General features: G+C 34.4%; 1 pseudogene across 1 annotated transcript; it reads right to left on the bottom strand.

Moving 5' to 3' along the window:
• Positions 1-293: 293 nt before the first annotated feature.
• On the bottom strand, positions 294-15,152 carry LOC143235861 (uncharacterized; annotated as a pseudogene). Its single transcript, XR_013019406.1, has 8 exons — positions 14,967-15,152; positions 14,418-14,572; positions 10,925-11,074; positions 9,525-9,791; positions 8,478-8,603; positions 6,738-7,066; positions 2,427-2,578; positions 294-647 (listed from the first exon to the last, which is right to left on the bottom strand). The product of XR_013019406.1 is annotated as an uncharacterized LOC143235861 (transcript).
• Positions 15,153-22,044: the final 6,892 nt, after the last annotated feature.

Below are 22,044 nucleotides of genomic sequence, written 5' to 3'. Positions count from 1 at the left end.
GCAGCTGTCTATATTATACTAAAATTACTATGAGTCACTTTGGTGAGTAACAAACAAGTTTCTAATCGGTCCTCACCTTTCCACATGACTAAAATATCCAAATGCTCTCTTTAATATAATGATTAGCAAACTCCTAACTAAATTACTACAATAACAAAACATTTTAAATTGTTTATGATATTTCATGTAAGGCCTTTGAATATAAATACACAAACTTAAGCTTATGAATGATAGAATTCATATAGAATCTGACGTGTTTTATGGAATGAAGTTTTGATTAATAAATCGAAAACGACAGCAACAGTTTTTATTTCAAAATACAAATGGACAAACTTTCAGTAAAAATCAGTTATTTACTTACACTAATAATAAATAAATAAGTAACGTAATCAGTAAAAATCAGTTATTTACTTACACTAATAATAAATAAATAAGTAACGTTAAACATTTTCAAAACTTTTTAGTCTCCAAAGAAAATTACCATAAATTGGTAGTTTTGAACCTTTGAAATGTATAAAAAGTATAGTATAAAAGTGAACAGGTAAAGAGATACGTGAGAAGCTCCATGAGTCAGTGAGTGTTCCTAAAGGATGAAAAACAACTGTTCCAGTCTGCGAGACAATCAGAAATTGATAGAGACATACTTTCTAAAGAATAAAAATACATCAACTGCATTTCTGTTGTATAGACAAGTTTTTTATTCTACTATAAGAGCTGATGTTATCTTTAGCACGCTGACAACATGTTAAATTTATTAGTTTAACGATTTTACCTATCCAGATATTAACGATAAACTCAAATTATCAACACTATTTTCATGTTTCTTTTTGGAAGACTGCACGTTTGTTGTTGTTTTTTTCACATCAGTTTTGGTGACAAAAAGATTTTTCACTTGGTTTTTCTAAATTTAATTGAAAAGGTAGTTTTGTCGTGAATAGAATAAGGTGAAATGTTTGTGTACCTATAGTTCAACACAGGGTCGCATTTGTATGTTTGTGTACCTATAGTTCAACACAGGGTCGCATTTGTATGTTTGTGTATTAATAGTTCAACACAAGGTTGTACAATTGGCTATTTGTGTTGTTCTAAATGCTGGGGTTTAACTTAGAGTTTTATCATCATAAGCTATCGAGCTTACTGCTGAGTTATTCCAAACCTCATATGTATTATCAATAAGTAGGAATGGTTATTCCAAACCACATGTGTTATAATTAGGTAGGAATGATTATTTCAACCACAGATGTGTTATAATTAGGTAGGAATGATTATTTCAACCACAGATGTGTTATAATTAGGTAGGAATGATTATTTCAACCACAGATGTGTTATAATTAGGTAGGAATGATAATTTCAACCACAGATGTGTTATAATTAGGTAGGAATGATTATTTCAACCACAGATGTGTTATCACAAGAGAGAAGCAATTTTTTGCCACAAAAACTCCAACAACAACAATTTTTACAGACAAACTAAAGATCTCAATTTGCAGCTAGTTTTAGTTTCTTTTGTTTGACAGATTTGTTATTAGATCGTACACAGAAGGCAGAAGGATTAAATCGACGGGAGAAGTAGTTTAAATCTTTTGGATAAAAATTAAAAGCTTATTCGAGCACTAAGTTTAGTTAGAATTTATGGAAATTTGAATTGCGTTGTTTAAATGGGAAGTTAATTACATGTGAAATAATCAAAAGTAAACATAAATGTTTGATCCACTGGTTCTGCTTATGAAAAATGTGATTCTAAAGTAACTTTTACGGCTACTTATTAAGTTTCTTCACTTGTGTTTACAAGAAACATGATTATAATTATTATGTTTGTTCAGCTAACGGTCTAGCTTTACTGTGTTCTAAAGAAATATAAATAAAATTATTAATTTTATAAATTAATCACAACAATAAACAAGTTAAAGGAAAACTTCCGGAAATGGAGTTTTAAAAGGCAACTTTATTATTTCGTTGTGAAAAATTAAATAGCTTCAAGAAATCTTTCACTGATGAGTGAATATAAAAAAAAATATTCGTTTCTTAATTTCGAGGGCTATCTGCGCTAACTTCCCTAATTTAGCAGGGTAAGACTAGAGGGAAGGCAGCTAGTCATCACCACCCACTGCCAACTCTTAGGACTACTCTTTTACCAACGAATGGCGGGATTGATCGTCACAATATAACGCCCCCACGGCTGAAATCCTCGTTTGATGTAACGAGGATTCGAACCCGCGACACTCAGATTACGAGTCGAGTGCCTTAATCACCAAGCCATGCCAGGCCTGAATATAAAAGAAACAACAATAACAAACATTTAGTTAACTTCTCTTAGTTCCTATCCTACTTTGAGATAAATAAGGTTCCATAATAATCACTGGGAACATTTATAAACTGTACAAATAGGAATTTGTTTCGATAGACAAAAATAAACGAAAACCTACCTGTATCTCAGACAATAAAGATGAAAGATTGTGTCGTCAAAACATGCACGGAAGTTGTGTATAACGTAAGGAAAATCCGGTTTGAGAGTTCCTAGAATTCAGTGTTGCGTTTCCATTGCTTTTTATTCGTAGGATGAATGGTTTAACTGGAGCTAAAATTAATCAATGAGAAAACAATAATAATGTATAAGTGTATGACCATAAACCATAAAATAATAATGTACGAGTGTATGAGCACAAACCATAAAATAATAATGTACGAGTGTATGAGCATAAACCATAAAATAATGAGTGCATGACTACAAACCATAAAATAATGTGTATGACCGCAAACCATAAAATATTAATGTACGAGTGTATGACCGCAAACCATAAAATAATGAGTGTATGACTACAAACCATAAAATAATAATTTATGAGTGTATGAACAGAAACCATAATAATGTACGAGTGTATGAACACAAACCATAAAATAATAATGTACGAGTGTATGAGCACAAACCATAAAATAATAATGTACAAGTGTATGAGCATAAACCATAAAATAATGTGTATGACCACAAACCATAAAATAATAATGTACGAGTGTATGAGCACAAACCATAAAATAATAATGTACGAGTGTATGACCACAAACCATAAAATAATGATGTACGAGTGTATGACCACAAACCATAAAATAATAATGTACAAGTGTATGAGCATAAACCATAAAATAATAATGTACGAGTGTATGAGCACAAACCATAAAATAATAATGTACAAGTGTATGAGCATAAACCATAAAATAATGTGTATGACCACAAACCATAAAATAATAATGTACGAGTGTATGAGCACAAACCATAAAATAATAATGTACGAGTGTATGACCACAAACCATAAAATAATGATGTACGAGTGTATGACCACAAACCATAAAATAATAATGTACGAGTGTATGAGCACAAACCATAAAATAATAATTTATGAGTGTATGAACAGAAACCATAATAATGTACGAGTGTATGAGCACAAACCATAAAATAATAATTTATGAGTGTATGAACAGAAACCATAATAATGTACGAGTGTATGACCACAAACCATAAAATAATAATGTACAAGTGTATGAGCATAAACCATAAAATAATAATGTACGAGTGTATGACCACAAACCATAAAATAATGATGTACGAGTGTATGACCACAAACCATAAAATAATAATGTACAAGTGTATGAGCATAAACCATAAAATAATGTGTATGACCACAAACCATAAAATAATAATGTACGAGTGTATGAGCACAAACCATAAAATAATAATGTACGAGTGTATGAGCACAAACCATAAAATAATAATGTACGAGTGTATGACCACAAACCATAAAATAATGATGTACGAGTGTATGACCACAAACCATAAAATAATAATGTACAAGTGTATGAGCATAAACCATAAAATAATGTGTATGACCACAAACCATAAAATAATAATGTACGAGTGTATGAGCACAAACCATAAAATAATAATGTACGAGTGTATGACCACAAACCATAAAATAATGATGTACGAGTGTATGACCACAAACCATAAAATAATAATGTACAAGTGTATGAGCATAAACCATAAAATAATGTGTATGACCACAAATCATAAAATAATAATGTACGAGTGTATGAGCACAAACCATAAAATAATAATTTATGAGTGTATGAACAGAAACCATAATAATGTACGAGTGTATGAGCACAAACCATAAAATAATAATGTACGAGTGTATGACCACAAACCATAAAATAATAATGTACGTGTATGAGCACAAACCATAAAATAATAATGTACGAGTGTATGAGCACAAACCATAAAATAATAATGTACGAGTGTATGAGCACAAACCATAAAATAATAATGTACTAGTGTATGAACACAAACCATAAAATAATAATGTACGAGTGTATGAGCATAAACCATAAAATAATAATGTACGAGTGTATGACCACGACCATAAAATAATAATGTACGAGTGTATGAGCACAAACCATAAAATAATAATGTACGAGTGTATGAGCACAAACCATAAAATAATAATGTACGAGTGTATGAGCACAAACCATAAAATAATAATGTACTAGTGTATGAACACAAACCATAAAATAATAATGTACGAGTGTATGAGCATAAACCATAAAATAATAATGTACGAGTGTATGACCACGACCATAAAATAATAATGTACGAGTGTATGAGCACAAACCATAAAATAATAATGTACTAGTGTATGAACACAAACCATAAAATAATAATGTACGAGTGTATGACCACAAACCATAAAATAATAATGTACGAGTGTATGACCACAAACCATAAAATAATAATGTACGAGTGTATGACCACAAACCATAAAATAATAATGTACGAGTGTATGACCACAAACCATAAATTAATAATGTACGAGTGTATGAGCATAAACCATAAAATAATAATGTACAAGTGTATGAGCATAAACCATAAAATAATGTGTATGACCACAAACCATAAAATAATAATATACAAGTGTATGAGCACAAACCATAAAATAATAATGTACGAGTGTATGAGCATAAACCATAAAATAATAATGTACGAGTGTATGACCACGACCATAAAATAATAATGTACGAGTGTATGACCACAAACCATAAAATAATAATGTACGAGTGTATGACCACAAACCATAAATTAATAATGTACGAGTGTATGAGCATAAACCATAAAATAATAATGTACAAGTGTATGAGCATAAACCATAAAATAATGTGTATGACCACAAACCATAAAATAATGTGTATGAGCACAAACCATAAAATAATAATGTACAAGTGTATGAGCACAAACCATAAAATAATAATTTATGAGTGTATGAACAGAAACCATAATAATGTACGAGTGTATGAACACAAACCATAAAACAATAATGTACGAGTGTATGAGCACAAACCATAAAATAATAATTTATGAGTGTATGAACAGAAACCATAATAATGTACGAGTGTATGAACACAAACCATAAAATAATAATGTACGAGTGTATGAGCACAAATCATAAAATAATAATGTACGAGTGTATGAGCACAAACCATAAAATAATGAGACCTATTTATCGATCAACTGGACATATTTCATTTTTAAAATAATAACTGTTTGCGTAATAATTTGTTAATTTCGCAAATTAATGGACAGAAATACAAGCACAAACAATGTAAACTATATATCTATTGATAAACTGGCTAGATCTCAACAACTCGTTATTTAAGTTTTTAATAGTGAACTGTTAGTTGTTGGATTATTTAAGAATGACAATATCTAAGGAATTATAATTTAAACAAAATTAATGAACATATTTAGGCAATGAGAACATTCACACTTAATAAACTGTTTTGTTTATTGTTAAGCCAAAGTTAATTGTGCACTGGCCACCAGGGGTATCTGAACTTGCTATAAGCCACTATGCCTCCTAGAGGCAAATGTAATAACACTCTGAAAGCATAAAACTTCAAGTACTAATACTTTAAACCCCCAGTGGCACAGCGGCATGCCCGCAGACTCCCGACGATAGAAACCAGGTTTCGGTACCCGTGATGGGCAGAGCACAGAGAGCCCATTTTGTAGCTTTGTGCTCGACTTCAAACAACTTTTATATATATAACATTTCCTTTTCAAAAGTGAATAACCACCTGGGAAATGAGAATTTTTCCGAAGTGAAAAGGGTTGATTATTTCGTTACGTCTTTAGACTTCTGTTTAAGGGTTGATTATTTTGTTACGTGTTTTGATTTTTATTTAAGGGTTGATTCTTCAGGTACGTTTCTATATTTCTATTTACGGGTTGATTATTTTGTTACGTGTTTCTGTTTATAGATTCATTCTTCAGCTACTTTTCTATATTTCTGTTTAAGGGTTGGTTATTTTGTTACGTGTTTATATTTATGTTTAAGGGTTAATTCTTCAGCTAGGTTTCTTTGTTTTTATTTAATGGTTAATTAATATGTTAGATGGATTTAACTCCGTGATTCTGCTTAATGGCGGATTATTCAGAACTCTATTCTCACCTGCTTTCAACTTACACTTCCCCAAAACTTTCAAGTTTACAAGGTGTGGCATTAACGCAAACATTTCGAAACTGACACCACTTAAATAAATGCGCAGGAAATTCACCTTATGTAAATTTCATAACTGAAAAGTGCAGCAATGGAGGGGGATAGTTTGTTAGACAAGGAACGGTGTAGTCCAGAATCCCCAATTTTGACTTCTGAAAATCATTCCATAAATGATTTATAATGTATCCTTACAGATAATAGTGTTCTTGCTTAATAGTCTTGTGCCACAAAAGCGGTCTTCTCCAACTACGAGACCAGTGGTCGAGCCTTGAAGATCTCAATAAAATCGTCGTCATTACACTGTTGTCCTTCTGCACCTCCATTAAACGGGCTGCCCCATGAGAAGCTGTCTGGCGGGTATGTCTCCCACTTGATAGAGCAAAAGTTTTCTTCTACACGAATACAGACGGAATATCGCAGGTTGCTCAAGTATCGCACGTTCCCTTTAGTTGGCGACCCCCAGTTGAAACTCCGTACTAGTTCACTAGGGCTGCGGTAGTACTGTAAACAGCCGGTAGGTGCTGTGGGAAGTAAACCAACCATAATCTCCTCTTATATCTAGCAATGTACTGTTATATTCATTTTGAGATGGGAATAACAGATTGCACTACAAGTAATTACTTATCCTAATTACTTTAATTTAGAAGTACATACATTTCTAATTAGGTTTACAAAAATTAACATAGTTTTTAAATCGTGTTTTTTGTATATTTATATTAACTGTAAGTAGAACAAAACACGTTAAACTTATTTAATATATCTATGTGCAAATATGGGATATTTTTTTCCGTGGTGCCCTTCAATATATTGGCCGTAGTACTAATGTTTTCAGGTATTTGTTGTTCGAAATATTTATGCTCATTAAATTTTTCCCCTTTGTGGTTTTGAATAAATGTATAGTACTGAAGTTTCTACAAACATTGGTTTGAGTGTATTAATCATACGTTTAAGTGACTGTATCAGGGTTAAACTTAACTGTTTTATCATAGTTAATTTACACATATAAGTTTAATCGTCTGTAGCCTCATAAGTAAATATAACAGATTTTATTTGATTCATGTTTTACATGAAGGTTTAGGTTTCTACATAGAGATAATGAAATTCGTATTAATCACACTTGCTTGTCTCTGTATTTTAAGATATGTTTCAGGTGAACCATATTTATACTCGCTATAATTATTTGCTTCCAATTTTTTAGTCATTAACACAAATACATTTCATGTATCGATATGAACCATATATGTTAATCATGTTTATTTACTATAGATTTTCATTTATGAATACTAATATTTTTATACCTAGAACGAACCATATTCCTATCAGTGTAGAGAAACTAAATTTATTTTCTTGTTTCTAGGCTTAAATATATCTAAATACATGCTATGTACCTATATGCAGGTTCGAGCCTTAGTTCAACTAAGAATTTTAATTTTAACCCAATGATATTTCTTCCAGTTTTGTAAACGAAGTGTTAAATACAGGACGTTTAACTTTCCAACACTGGATATTGTTTGGGGAGACAAGAGATCCCAACAAGATCCGGGTAAGTTTACAGATAGCAAATCAAAAACCCTTGCCTGGGTCCAAGAGGCTCTTCCTAGGTTGATTGTTTTTACACCTGTTAACATCATGCCAGCTTTATATACACCTATACCAAGGTTGTTTTATATATACACTGCAGGAGCGTTGGAGAGAGAGGGCACAACGAAGACTTACATTGCATAGCCCTTCCTAATTCATCTGGGGGCTTACACTAGGGCATAAGTTGAGTCCATCTGACTAGAAATATCTTGAAGAAACTGTCATACCCCCTTTCCCCAGTGTCGCCCCTACATCAGTAATACTAGTCTCTTTAAAACCTAATAATCCATTATACACAGTTTATTATATTGATTGAATATCACAGAATATAAAACTACTTATTGTTTTTACCCATATCCAAACTTTGGCATTTTATCTTGCTAATCTTTATCTTCCATCTTCTTGTCATTTTATTACCGTTGCTAACAACACTCAGAACCACTGGATTTCCCGATTCTCTTCCCATGTCAATGTACACTGTTTAGAAAATCCACATTAGTCTGAATACAATTACTTCATGTATCAATACTTACATTAGTTCGTTTTTTCTCTCGCTATTCAATGAAATCGTTTGGTTAAGGGCTAGCGATATTTTGTTACACGAAACTGTTCTGCACCAAAGAAATCTGAGGTAAAGTTAGGATAAAATACACATGAGAAACAAGTTTATTAATGGATTAGTTATGAATAAAAAGATTTTAATTTGGCAAGTTTGGAGTACATTGCATTAACCGTTATAAGACTTGTATATGTTGATTTTGATGAGAAAATTTAATTTCATAAGTACTGAAAAAGTTATAAAAAAATAAAAATACGTTAAATTATTTGCTGCACAACAACAGTCACATATGTAATTAAATCTTCCTCTTACCAAAATATACTCTTGAAGCCTGACTGCAAAACCGTAGTTACACAGCATGCCCACGTTGGTAATCCAGATGTTATAATTAGAGTTGTACTGAGAAATGAACAGATGTACTCTCTATCAAGATATAACATGAATGTCCCAGTATAACAAGTGAGATGAATAAAATAGTAAACGTTTATCTGAGAGAGGCTAAGAAATGTAGGATAAGGTAGACATTTGTCTGTCGAAAGCTGATGAGTGTAGGATATATTATAAATCTGTCTGGAAGAATATTGGATAGAGAATAGTTCTGTGTGTGAAAAGCCAAGAAACTTAGAATAGAGCAGAAATATATCTATAGACCAGAAAAATTGGGCTAGAATAGTTTAATTTGTAGAGGCTAATGGATTTAGCCTGCAGTGAATTTGGTTTAGTGGAATACAGTTTGACACGTAATAAGAATGAAAACTTTCACTTGAAATGACATCATCCACAACAAATATATGGAAACGTCTAAGAACAAAACAGGATTGGGATTCCACTGTACTTACTGTGTTGTCCACTATTATCTCCACATAATATCATAGTTCTTTCTCCAACTGTGGATCTAACCATGAACGAGTCTGTTGTACACTGACCATTTTTGTCTGGCTGGGCGAGGTGGAAATCAATCAAATCTAATCGTAGTTGACAAATGTCTTTATTTTTTTCAACGGTCACTTGACAGGTGTTGGTTCCGTTTTCACCATGAAACGGGTAGTTTGGGTTCACAAATATAGTCTCGTTCTTAGACGTAGACCCACCACACGTAAATTTCTCTATAAAAGTTGAAACCATGACGTAAAGAACACAGAAACAAACAAACAGTTGGATTAGTTGAAACCATGACGTAACTTACATGACAACAACAACAAAAAAAAACAGTTGGATGAGTTGAAACCATGATACAGAGATGAAAACAAAGAAACATTTAAATTACTTGAAACCATGACGTATATAAAAATGTAAAAACAAAGAAACAGTTGTCTCTTTCTAACTATAAAACATCACGTGTTTCAAATCTCGGTTAAAATCTGTTGTTGCTCTTGCTTTAAACTTTGGTAAAAGGTTCGTACAATAAAGAAAACTGAACTTTATTTATTTTAAGTTATTTGATGAAGGAAGAATAAAACAATCTAATACAATCTCCAATATGGTTGTTCATCTTTGATCCTATAGCATTTAGCATGAATTAATGATGGAACACTATTTGTTTGTTTCTTTAGAATTTCGCGCAAAACTACTCGAGGGCTATCTGCGCTAGCCGTTCCTAATTTAGTAGTGTAATACATGAGGGAAGGCAGCTAGTCATCACCACCCACCGCCAATTCTTGGGCTACTCTTTTACCAACGAATAGTAGATTGACCGCGACATAATAACGCCCCCACAGCTGCAAGGGCGAGCATGTTTGGTGCGATCGGGATGCGAACCCGTGGCCCTCAGATTACGAGTCGCACGCCTTAACCCACCTGGCCATGTCGGGCCGATTCCAGAGAAAGCAAGAAAGCGCTACTGTTAACTTTATAACAACTTGATCTTAAAAGAACCATTTCGCAATACTTTACGATATTTCTCACTTCACTCTCTTGGCCCGGTATGGCCAGGTAGGTTAAGGCGTTCGACTAGTAATCTGAAGGCCGCGGGGTCGAATCCCCGTCGCACCAAACATGCTCGCCCTTTTAGCCGTGGGAGTGTCATAATGTGACGGTCAATCCCACTATTTGTTGGTAAAAGAGTAGCCCAAGGTTTGGCGGTGGGTGGTGACGACTAGTTGCCTTCCCTCTAGTCTTACACTGCTAAATTAGGGACGGCTAAAAACTGACAAGTATCGTGATAAAGATGTGATAAAAATATTTCCTTCAGTTGTTTTTCAATATTTACTTGGAAGGTTTAAACTGAAAATACACTCACCTAGACAACAGACACCATATCCATTAGCACAGCCTCCAATATTCGCGCCTCGTTTACTGTTGCAGTCTTTTGAAAAGAGGCACACGCCCTCCAAATTGTTGGTTCCTATACACTCTGTGTTCTGATAGCGAACTATGTTTATATATTCCGCTGAAAGTCATAAACATAAATACAAATTATTCACATATATACACTTCAAGTTGTAATGTTCCTTAAATAAGTTGTTTAGCTGTAAACTGAAGGGTTTCTTTGGAGACTTAAATTTCATTTCTAGAATGAATGACGGAAAAAAACACAAAATACCAATAACCGTTAACTGCAGAAATATAAAACAGATTCGGGCAACTACGTTCTTTTTCAGGTCTGACAAAAACGTCCTTCAGGTGATAAAATGGTTTGCGTCTGGAGGTCTAACAGAAACGTTCTTCTAGTGATGAAATTGTTCACTTCTAGATGTCTAACAGGAACGTCTTTCAGGTGATAAAATGGTTTTCGCCTGGTGGTCTGACAGAAAAGTCCTTCCGGTGATAAAATGTTTTACTTCTGGAAGTCTAACAAAAACGTCCTTTCGGTAATAAAATGTTTTACTTCTGGAAGTCTAACAGAAACGTCCTTCCGGTAATAAAATATTGTACTTCTAGAGATCTGACAGAAACGTCCTTCAGGTGATAAAATAGTTTGCGTCTGGAGGTCTAACAGAAACGTCCTTCAGGTGATAAAATGGTTTACTTCTAGATGTCTGACAGAAACGTCCTTCAGGTGACAAAATGGTTTTCGCCTGGTGGTCTGACAGAAAAGTCCTTCCGGTGATAAAATGTTTTACTTCTGAAAGTCTAACAAAAACGTCCTTTCGGTAATAAAATGTTTTACTTCTGGAAGTCTAACAGAAACGTCCTTCCGGTAATAAAATATTGTACTTCTAGAGATCTGACAGAAACGTCCTTCAGGTGATAAAGTAGTTTGCGTCTGGAGGTCTAACAGAAACGTCCTTCAGGTGATAAAATGGTTTACTTCTAGATGTCTGACAGAAACGTCCTTCAGGTGACAAAATGGTTTTCGCCTGGTGGTCTGACAGAAAAGTCCTTCCGGTGATAAAATGTTTTACTTCTGAAAGTCTAACAAAAACGTCCTTTCGGTAATAAAATGTTTTACTTCTGGAAGTCTAACAGAAACGTCCTTCCGGTAATAAAATATTGTACTTCTAGAGATCTGACAGAAACGTCCTTCAGGTGATAAAGTAGTTTGCGTCTGGAGGTCTAACAGAAACGTCCTTCAGGTGATAAAATGGTTTACTTCTAGATGTCTGACAGAAACGTCCTTCAGGTGACAAAATGGTTTGTTTCTAGATGTCTTACAGGAACGTCATTCAGGTGATAAAATGGTTTACTTCTGGAGGTATGTATGCTGTTTGTAAATGAGGTAGTTCAAACTTACCTTCATGCTTATAAACAAAGTCGTTCATAGGAAAGGTTGGCATATGATTAGCAACTTTAGTTAAAGAATGTTTCAGAACTACAATTCAGGTAGATAAGAAGGCTAAAGAAAGGTTGCACATTTAGAAAACAGTAAAGAAAAATTCCAGATAAAATAACAACTGAAAACAGTTTATTGATTTCTCAACTTTTGAGTAGTCGCTTCAGTGACGAGTTACAGCTTATCTGAAAGTGTCTTGTAACGTAAATGTTTTGTGTGTGTTTTCTTAGAGCAAAGCCACATCTTGATACCTGCTGAGTCAACCAAGAGGAATTGAACCCCTGATTTTAGCGTTGTAAATCCGTAGAGTTACCGCTGTATTAGCGGGGGACTTTATAACGTAAGACAGGCCTACTTAATTAGTTACTAGAATTTCTGGCAAATTTAGCTGTTCCTAAGTTAGAAGAGATGGACGATGAACATCATCCAACACCTACTCTTACACTACTCTTTACCCACCGAAATATTACATAAAACTTTATTTAAATGTATAGAACATTCAAGATTAAAACACATCACACTTTATTTTAAACCAGCGAAATGTTTCCACCTGTATCTCAGAACGGCTGGTAGGGGTATTAACACTTTTATTGATAGGCGGAGAACAACGTTTTGACCTTTCTAGGTTCTTTTTAGGTTAACAAAGAGAGTTTGCAACTGACATTTGCCGGACACGTCTTAGGGACGAGAGTATGAACGGGTACGGGATTATAGGGGACGTTGCAGTTGCATGTTAGGTTATTAATTAGTACAGGTAAAAAGGTGTTCCTTTACATTGGTTTAAGTTTGGTTTAAGTTGCTCTATAAGAAGAGCTTCTTTGATTTTGCGTTTGTTTGTATTTGTTTCAAGCTGTACCTTCTTTGAGTCACCCGCTGGTACAGCCGTAAGTCTTCAGATCTACAATGCTAAAAGCAGGGGTTTGATTCTTCTCAGTGAACTCAGCAGATATCCCACTATAGCTTTGCTGTAATAGAATACACCCACACGCCTTCTTCAAAGATTCATGTCCAATTCTAGATACTTCTCAAAAATTATTTAATCATCAATGTTTTGAATAAACAAGAGAAGCTTTCAGCTCGTCAAATCTAATAACTTGAAAAATAATATTTACTGACATTAACATTTAATAAATAATTAGAAGCAGAAATAGCACACATTATATTAATGCCAATTACTTCAGTTTTATTTAACAAGTTTACGCTACCTCAATTTGAAGTTCATCCATTTTACAAAATTAAACCATTTAAATAATATCTTTGAAAAGGGGTTAGTTTTCTAAGCTAAACAGGTTTATTATGAGCTTCGAAACAGAATTGTTATAAAAATTATTATAACAATAAACTGATACACCACAATTTATATGCATAAACAAAGTTTATTATGTTTACAAATCGTCGTTTGTCTATCTGCTATTACCGAAGCATAATGTCTTCCATACAAAAGCATAGATAAAACACCTTACAGGTTTTTAAAAAAAAAGACTTGTTATATAATGTTAAAAATATATTATAACTATTATAATATATGGCTTACATATTAAACCATTTCATGGCTACGCTTAAGGTTACTGGTGTACAACGTTGCACATTTCATGACTAATTTTAAAAGTCGTAGTCACAAATCATGTCTACAGAGGCACATTGTGTAAGATTTTAAAGCTTTGTTATAAATTAACAGTAACTATTCAATAATAAAGATATTTAATATCAAGGTGAAATACTCTGACTGAATTTATAATAAATGTAGAAGGCTAAACATTTCAAGAGTCCATACATTTTTAGTTTAAAATAAACCAAGAACTTTAGTTGAAAGTTTGTTTTATAGAATATAATCATAAAATACATAACACCTGATTCATACATATTTACTGATTTTCATGTAATATATGGGGCTAAACTACTTTCTGTTCGAGTACACTTAGGCTTAAGATTAGAAAAGTATCTGTGACAATAGCGATACAGTTTTAACATATAAGAACATTATATTATGGTTAAGATATCTTCATAATATTGAAGTTACCTAAACTGGAGGGGCCTTCCTGTGCTTGGGCTTGGATCAGTGCTACGGTAAGAAATACAAGACTTCCGTACTTCATCATCAAGCTTGGAAAAGTTTACAAAAGTAAACCAGTTGTCGTTGTTGATCTGAAAGAAAGACAGTCTGAAGTGGCTTTGCTATAAGAAAACACGCAAAAATGAATGAAAGATAATCGTTTTCGAAGTGAAATCTCTGAAAATTATAAGTTTTACACAAAACATGACACGATTTTTCAGTTTATAAAGCAAGTCTTTAACTAACGAAACTACGTGTTTGAATGTTTTTAGGATAAAATATATCCCTTAGCGGTAAATTCATTGATATTTGAACTCCGTGGCTTTTATAACTAGCTATGACAAACAAAACAATATAAAATATTGTACATATTTTTGTCATTTAATAATGAAGTTAAATATCATGAATTTCAGGAAAACTTTTTAGATATTTAGAACATTAATAACAGGCGCTACTAATATACTTATAACATAAAAACTTCTCAATTATGAGTTTTCTAATTTAATGCTAACGTACCAGGCCTCAGTTGTCTAAAGGTAGTGTAGACAATAAGGAGAAGCTTATTTCTCACTAGTAATTTTGTAAATGGGAGAATCTGTGTATTCCGGAAATTACTGTTCGCTAAGCTCTTTTATAGGATATCTGTAACCTTTAACTCTCCCCCCTCTCAATGAACTTGAAGCTAGCGAGCACCGCCTTCCAGGTAGTTGCTAAAGGCGCGGTCAACGTTCGGTGTTTACAAAAAAATTCTAGCCTCGCGGTCACGTATTGACCTAGCCGTCTTGTTTTCTACATGTGGTTTCCTCTACATCACTATACTAAGTTAATAAATGGCCGATAACACACAGAGTCGAATGTCCCAAGTATTGAAAATCAAATACAAATATATCTTGAGGTAAAAATCGAAAAAAGTCTTAGTTAGATAGGTGGACTCCAACAATTTTCAGTGAACGCATCGTATGAAAAGGTATAACTAAACAACACGGTCTGTCAATGAGATTTCTTCTAAAATATAAAGATAAGTAATTTCAGTTATACAAAATACCTTGTAATTGTTTGTTTGTTTTTAATTTGGCGCAAAGCTACACGAGGGTTATCTGCGCTAGCCGTCCCTAATTTAGCAGTGTAAGACTAGAGGGAAGGCAGCTAGTTATCACCACCTACCGCCAACTCTTGGGCTAATCTTTTACTAACAAATAGTGGGATTGACTGCACATTATAACGCTCCAAGGCTAAAAGGGCGAGCATGTTTGATGTGATGGAGATTCGAACCCGCGAGTCGAGCGCCCTAATCACCTGGCCATACGAAGCATCTGTTTTAGTAGAAGTTATATCTATTGATCCACTACTATTGCGATTTTAGAACAAAAAAAAAAAGTGGTATGTTTAATGTTTAATGCACAAAGCAAGTTAACTGAGATGTAATTATATTAATGGTAATACAGAATTTTCAGAAATAAAATAGTGTGACGTTTTCTGCAAGAAATGCATTTTCTCTTTTATTGTGAAAAATTTCAAACTTAAAGGTTGATTTAGATACGAAAAACATTGATTTAAATGTTGTATAGATGTATTCTGATCGTTTGTATATATTGCCATCTAGTGGTGTAATATGTATTAATCTTTTCGTTTTTATATCATATAAGAGAAATACTTAATGTGACGTAGATGGACTTCATTTATGGCCCGGCATGGCCAAGCGTATTAAGGGGTTCGACTCGTAATCCGAGGGGCGCGGGTTCGAATCCTGGTCACACCAAACATGCTCGCACTTTTAGCGGTGGGGTCTTATAATGTGATAGTCAATCCCACTATTCGTTGATAAAAAGAGTAGCCCACAAGTTAGTGGTGAGTGATGATGATTAGCTGCCTTCCCTCTAATCTTACACTGTTAAATTAGGGATGGCTAGCGTAGATAGTCCTCGAGTAGTTTTGCGAGAAATTCAAAACAAACACCCTTCTTTTGTAGTTTTTTTTTCTTGCAGTTTTTAATAAGCTGATAGCTTTTTCATCAATACTAACAGCTGCATTAAAACCAAAAATAAAATAATATTTTCTCAATAAAATGTTTCATTAATAGATATTTTAAAAATGTATTCTAACGATGGCTAGTATGGGTATTAAAGATTGAATTAAAATTAAGTTCAAAACAACGTTTCGTCCTTCTTAGGTCATCTTCGGATTAGCCTGTACTTTATTTTAATTAAACCATTAATACCCATACCAGCCCTCTTTAGAATCAATTTTTAATTCAAGGACGTTTCTCGTCATTATAATAAATATTTTGAAAAATAACATTCATCAAAGCGATTAGACTACTTCTATTACACTGGGGAACACTCATTTTGTTGCATTTAAAAAAAGACCTTTCTATAGTCAATTTGAGTGTGTTGATTTCAAATCTGAAGGCGGTTTTTGTCTGCAAGCTACAGATTTTATGCAATTTGACATTTTTTATTTATTTTTTAATTTTTCGTTATTATAGGAAATTATAGGAATAGCTTATCAATTTGTTTGTGTATTTTATTCAGGTAGGAATTTGCGTTTGTAACTTTTGCGTTTGTACACTTCATCTGGACAATCTCGTTTAATGCTCCAGCAGTAGTCAGCCATCATACTTTTGTCCCAGCGCCCTTGGTAGCGTTCTTCCATGACCTTTAGGTCTTGGTGGAATCGTTCTCCTTGTTCGTTACTCACAGCCCCCAGGTTGTCAGGGAACTTATCAAGGTGGCTGTTCAAAAATGAAGCTTGATGCTCATGTTGCACCGAGATCACGAAAAGCAAGGAGCATTCTGTTCACAAGTTCACTGTAGTTCTCCGCCTTATTGTTTCCAAGGAAGTTCTGAACGACTGCCACAAAGGATAACCATGCTGCCTTTTCTAAAGCGGTCATCTTAGCAACAAACTGATCATCATGAATTAGGGTTCGAATCTGTGGGCCATCAAACACGCCTGCTTTGATCTTCTCAAATGATAACCCTGGTAAAGCTGTGATGATGTGTTGGAAACATTCACCTTCGGTTTCCAGTGCCTTGACAAATTGCTTCATCAAACCTAATTTGATGGGAAGAGGAGGAAAGATGATCTTATCTCTGCTTACAATTGGGTCTTGTATGATATTTGGCATGCCTGCTTCAAGGGTGTCACGAATAGGCCAGTCCTTCTGGACCCAATGTCTGTCTCGTGCTCTGCTGTCCCACATACAGAGGAAACATGGAAACTTGGTGAAACCTTTCTGTTGTCCAAGAAGAAAGTTGACCATCTTTAAGTCTACACAAATGATTCAAATGTGCTCATGATATTTTAATAAGTCCATGACCATTCTCATATCATCATAGTCTTCCCGCAAATGCACTGAGTGACCGACAGGTACTGCTCCATAAACATTCCCATTATGTAAAAGAACACACTTTAGACTGCGTTTTGAACTGTCTAAAAAGAGTCTCCATTCAGCAGGACTATAGTAAGGTACACCCAGTTCTTTGAGAAGCCCTTGGATGTCATGGCAGTAAACAAACTGTCTGTCTTCTGAAAAAAAGGTCACTAAAAGCTGGTCACGCTTTCTGAAATATGATACTTTAACAGTGATCAACAAGATTTCTGCCTTGTAATCTTGATGCCAAAAGCTCTGCTGCTTTCTTTGAAAGACCTAAATCCCGCACTAAATCATTCAGTTCAGCCTGGGGAAGTTATCCGATTGTGTACACTTTTCTGACAATTCACTGTCACAACTGTTTGCTTGTATCATGTCCAATGTCTTTATCGTCCAATGAAGGCAAGCCTTTGAAAACTGGAACAGGAACTTCTTCAGAGTGCGGAGCAGGCCGAATAGCTGAGGGAATGTTCGGATACGTAATCTTATGTTGGTTTTTCTTCCCAACACCCGTTGTGTTTACCATGCAGAAATAACAGTCAGTTACATGGTTGGTGGGTTCGCGCCAAATCATTGGAACACCAAAAGGCAGACCATTGCGTTTTCCTTTGGTCCAGTCTCAAAGCATTTCCTCACAATTGTGGCACACAACATGAGGAGCCCATTGCTTGTCTTGATCACCAAGATGAACTTCAAAATATGCCTTCTAGGCACGCTTGACGAACGAGGATATGTTACGTCTCTGACGATTGAGTGTGTAGCATCCACATATGTAGCAGAAGGCATCAGGCTTGTTTCTGCAATGATATCTATTTTTGGAAGCCATGTTTGGTCTGAAACAAAAGAAGAATGATCAAAATATTAGAAGCTATCTATATATATGGACGTGAAAATGCTTATACATGGTTTACGCAAGTTCACATTTGTACAATTTCATTAACCTCAAATTGCATACAAACTAGAGCTTGTAGAGAAAAACTAATTTCAGATTTGAAATCAGTGCCTAAAACTCCTTCAGAATCAGTTAAAATATCCAATGCAACTCAAAGTTACTGAAAAAAGTGTTCCCCAGTGTTATTGTTACTAGGGGACGATTGTTTTTTTGAATTTCGCACAAAGTTACTGAAGGGTTATCTGTGCTAGCCGTCTCTAATTTAGTAGTGTAAGACTAGAGGGAAGGCAGCTAGTCATCACCACCCACCGCCAACTCTTGGGCTACTCTTTTACCAACGAATAGTGGGATTGACCGTCACATTATAACGACCCCACGGCTGAAAGGGCGAGTATGTTTAATGCGACGGGGATGCGAACCCGCGCCCCTCAGATTACGAGGCGCACGCCTTAACACGCTTGGCCATGTCGGGCCTCCTAGGGCCGAGAGAATTCATACTTTTGAAACGAGGTAATACTGAATGTTTTGATTACTGTAAATTTTTGTTTGATTTTATGTCGCGCAAAGCTACACAAGGGCTATCTTCACTGGCCACCCCTAATTTAGCAGCGTAAGACTAGAAGGAAGGCGACTAGTCATCACCACTTACCGCTAACTCTTGGGCTGCTTTTTTACTAACGAATAATTGGATTAACCGTCACATTAACGCCCCCACGGCTGAAAGGGCGAGCCACGGGGATTCGAATCCGCGACCCTCATATTAGGAGTCGAGCGCTTTAACCATCTGGCCTACTGTAAATTCACAACCACCTCTGTTTGTAGTGCTGAAAAAAAAATAAGTAGTGAATTGTCCTTCTTGTATTTTCGTTTATAGTACACAAGAAAATAAATTGTTCAAAATATTTTATTCCTAGGAGGTCATATTCTTTGTTGATAAGCGACCTCTGGTACACATATTAGTTCGTCGTATCCCAATGTTATTTCTTACTAAAAGCGTTCTATATACTCACTACAACCTGACCCAAGACAATAAAAACATATAATCGTACTTTCTGAAAAGAATATTGATATAAGAACTCTGTTGTGTCAAGAGAACAAATAGTCTGAACAGATTAGCGTTACGTATAGTCAAATAGAGTGTATTGTAATAGGACATGAAGGTCAGAGGATCGACGGATCATAGATTTTCGGAAGCAGCAGCCGTCTTTACTGCTACAATAACAGCTCTTACAAGCTCCAGGTTTTCTATCTTTATAAAACTCTTCAGTGTGTTACTAGCACTGACGTTTCTGAAAGCAATTTGGGCGTTTTTCTCAATAACTTAGTCATATATTTCGTTATGAATAAAACGTATTTCAGTATGTTTATATACATCATAAAATATAATGCACTGCAACATTTCCATCAATTATAGATAAAAAATAATAACAACATCGTAATAGGTTTCAGCGCTGATTCTTTTCTTTATTTTCTACACCTTAAACACAAGTCTCTCCAGAGTGAAATATATTCTGTTTCACTACTAAGGTCATATTCCGATATTTAATATAATCGCACGCGTATAAGATAAAACACAGGAAGATACTTGCTTTCATTACTTAGTTAAAACCAAAAATGGCTGTAATTTTAAAACAAACAAATAATGCCATTTAAAATAAGCCTGAAGCATTTAAGGCAAAAATATATTTTTCTATTTTTAATTCCAAGAACATTTTTTTTACAAAATTTTGAGCATGTTTCCGTAACTATGACTATAAAATAAATTAAAACAGGGGCGTTATGTTAATCATTTATAAAATAATGAAGTGGATTACTTGGTAACAAAACTATGATAAAAAATGGATACAGAAAAACAACTCGCACAATTTCTATTAAAATGCCTCATTCGCTGTAAATGGTTAACAAAATATTGCTTCCTTTCTTACTAAAGGACATTAACAATTTCAATCTACTAGGATTTTTTTTTTCTGTAAAAACTTATCTGAGCCTTTCCGTCGACTTCGTAAGAATGTTATTCTCCTTCAGTCCAGGACACCCGAAGACCTCCAATACCTTTGCCCTCTTTAGTCTTCAAACCCACCCATCACCTACCAAACCATTAAAAGTAATGTCAGTTTACACAGTGTTTCTTAAAAAACTTTTACCTGTCCTTTCAGAAATCCAGCAAGCTTTCGAAATTTACAGCAACTCAATCATCCACTGAATAACATTAAAAAAATATGTTTACCTTCTCACTTCATTAAAGTTCTCATGACATTTCAACCATTAGCAGAATTTACCCTTATTCATGGCTGCTCTCTCGAATACCCAGTATATTCTCAAACCCCTGCCACACCACTTCCGACCAACACCTGTCATTTACAAGAAATCCACAACCTACACTACAAACCAACCATGAAACTCTGACTACATCGGAAATAGAAAAACAAGACAAGACTATAACGAGAAGGAGAAAAAGTTCACATATCCAGTCGCCAGTATGACCCGAAATTATTAAAGCATCACAAGAAACCAATAACCTTAAACCCTTTTTTACTCTTAGCACAGATCTATCTTTACACCACCTCGCCAAAGTCGCCTAATGCCCTAGTTATCTGACACCTCCGCCGACTAGACCTATAAGATGAGCACTTCCTCATCTTTCGCCACCTGCAAGCAACATTTGAACTCCAGCAAGTTCCTGACTAACATCTGAAGATTCGATTCAGAGACTCTGCGAAGCATTAATTAATCCACAACACTCTGCTGCTAACTTACTTCTTTTCGGTGATGTCGAGAAAACCCACTTGTAGAGAAAAAATTATATATGTAAAAACGGCTCGTTTGGGCTGAGAAAATTTTTTACGTAGAGGAGCGAACCTTTGTGAACCTAACGATAACGGAAGAAGGTCGAAACGTTGTTCACTCCTCTGCGTAAAAAATTTTCTCAACCCAAACGAGCCGTTTTTACATATATATTTTACTTCTTTTCGCTAACCGTGATTTAATGTTATCAAACTTTTAGCACTTTAAAATTATTTATAATTCAGTTCCATTTTATACAAACCTTTACCAATAAGTCTCATATCACCTCTTATTCACGATTGGTGTATTTTCGAACACTCTTGATTATTAATTTTACATCAAAGCAACTGCTAGAGAGAAAGGCCACAGGAGACATGCTCTACCATAAGCTGACAAACAGGCTGTTAGGGTGTTCTATTTCTAATTAATTTTTCAGTAAAAATGACAATGTAAAGTACATTGCAATTAATGCACCCTCTTCAGTGGCTCAGCGACAAGTCTGAAGGCTTCTCACGCTAAAAAAATAAAAAATAAAAATATTCGAC

This window comes from Tachypleus tridentatus, chromosome 2, assembly GCF_004210375.1.
Source record: "Tachypleus tridentatus isolate NWPU-2018 chromosome 2, ASM421037v1, whole genome shotgun sequence".
Classification (NCBI taxonomy): Eukaryota; Metazoa; Arthropoda; class Merostomata; order Xiphosura; family Limulidae; genus Tachypleus; species Tachypleus tridentatus.
The sequence above is the reverse complement of the archived record's forward strand: the minus strand, read 5'-3'. Positions and strand labels throughout refer to the sequence as shown.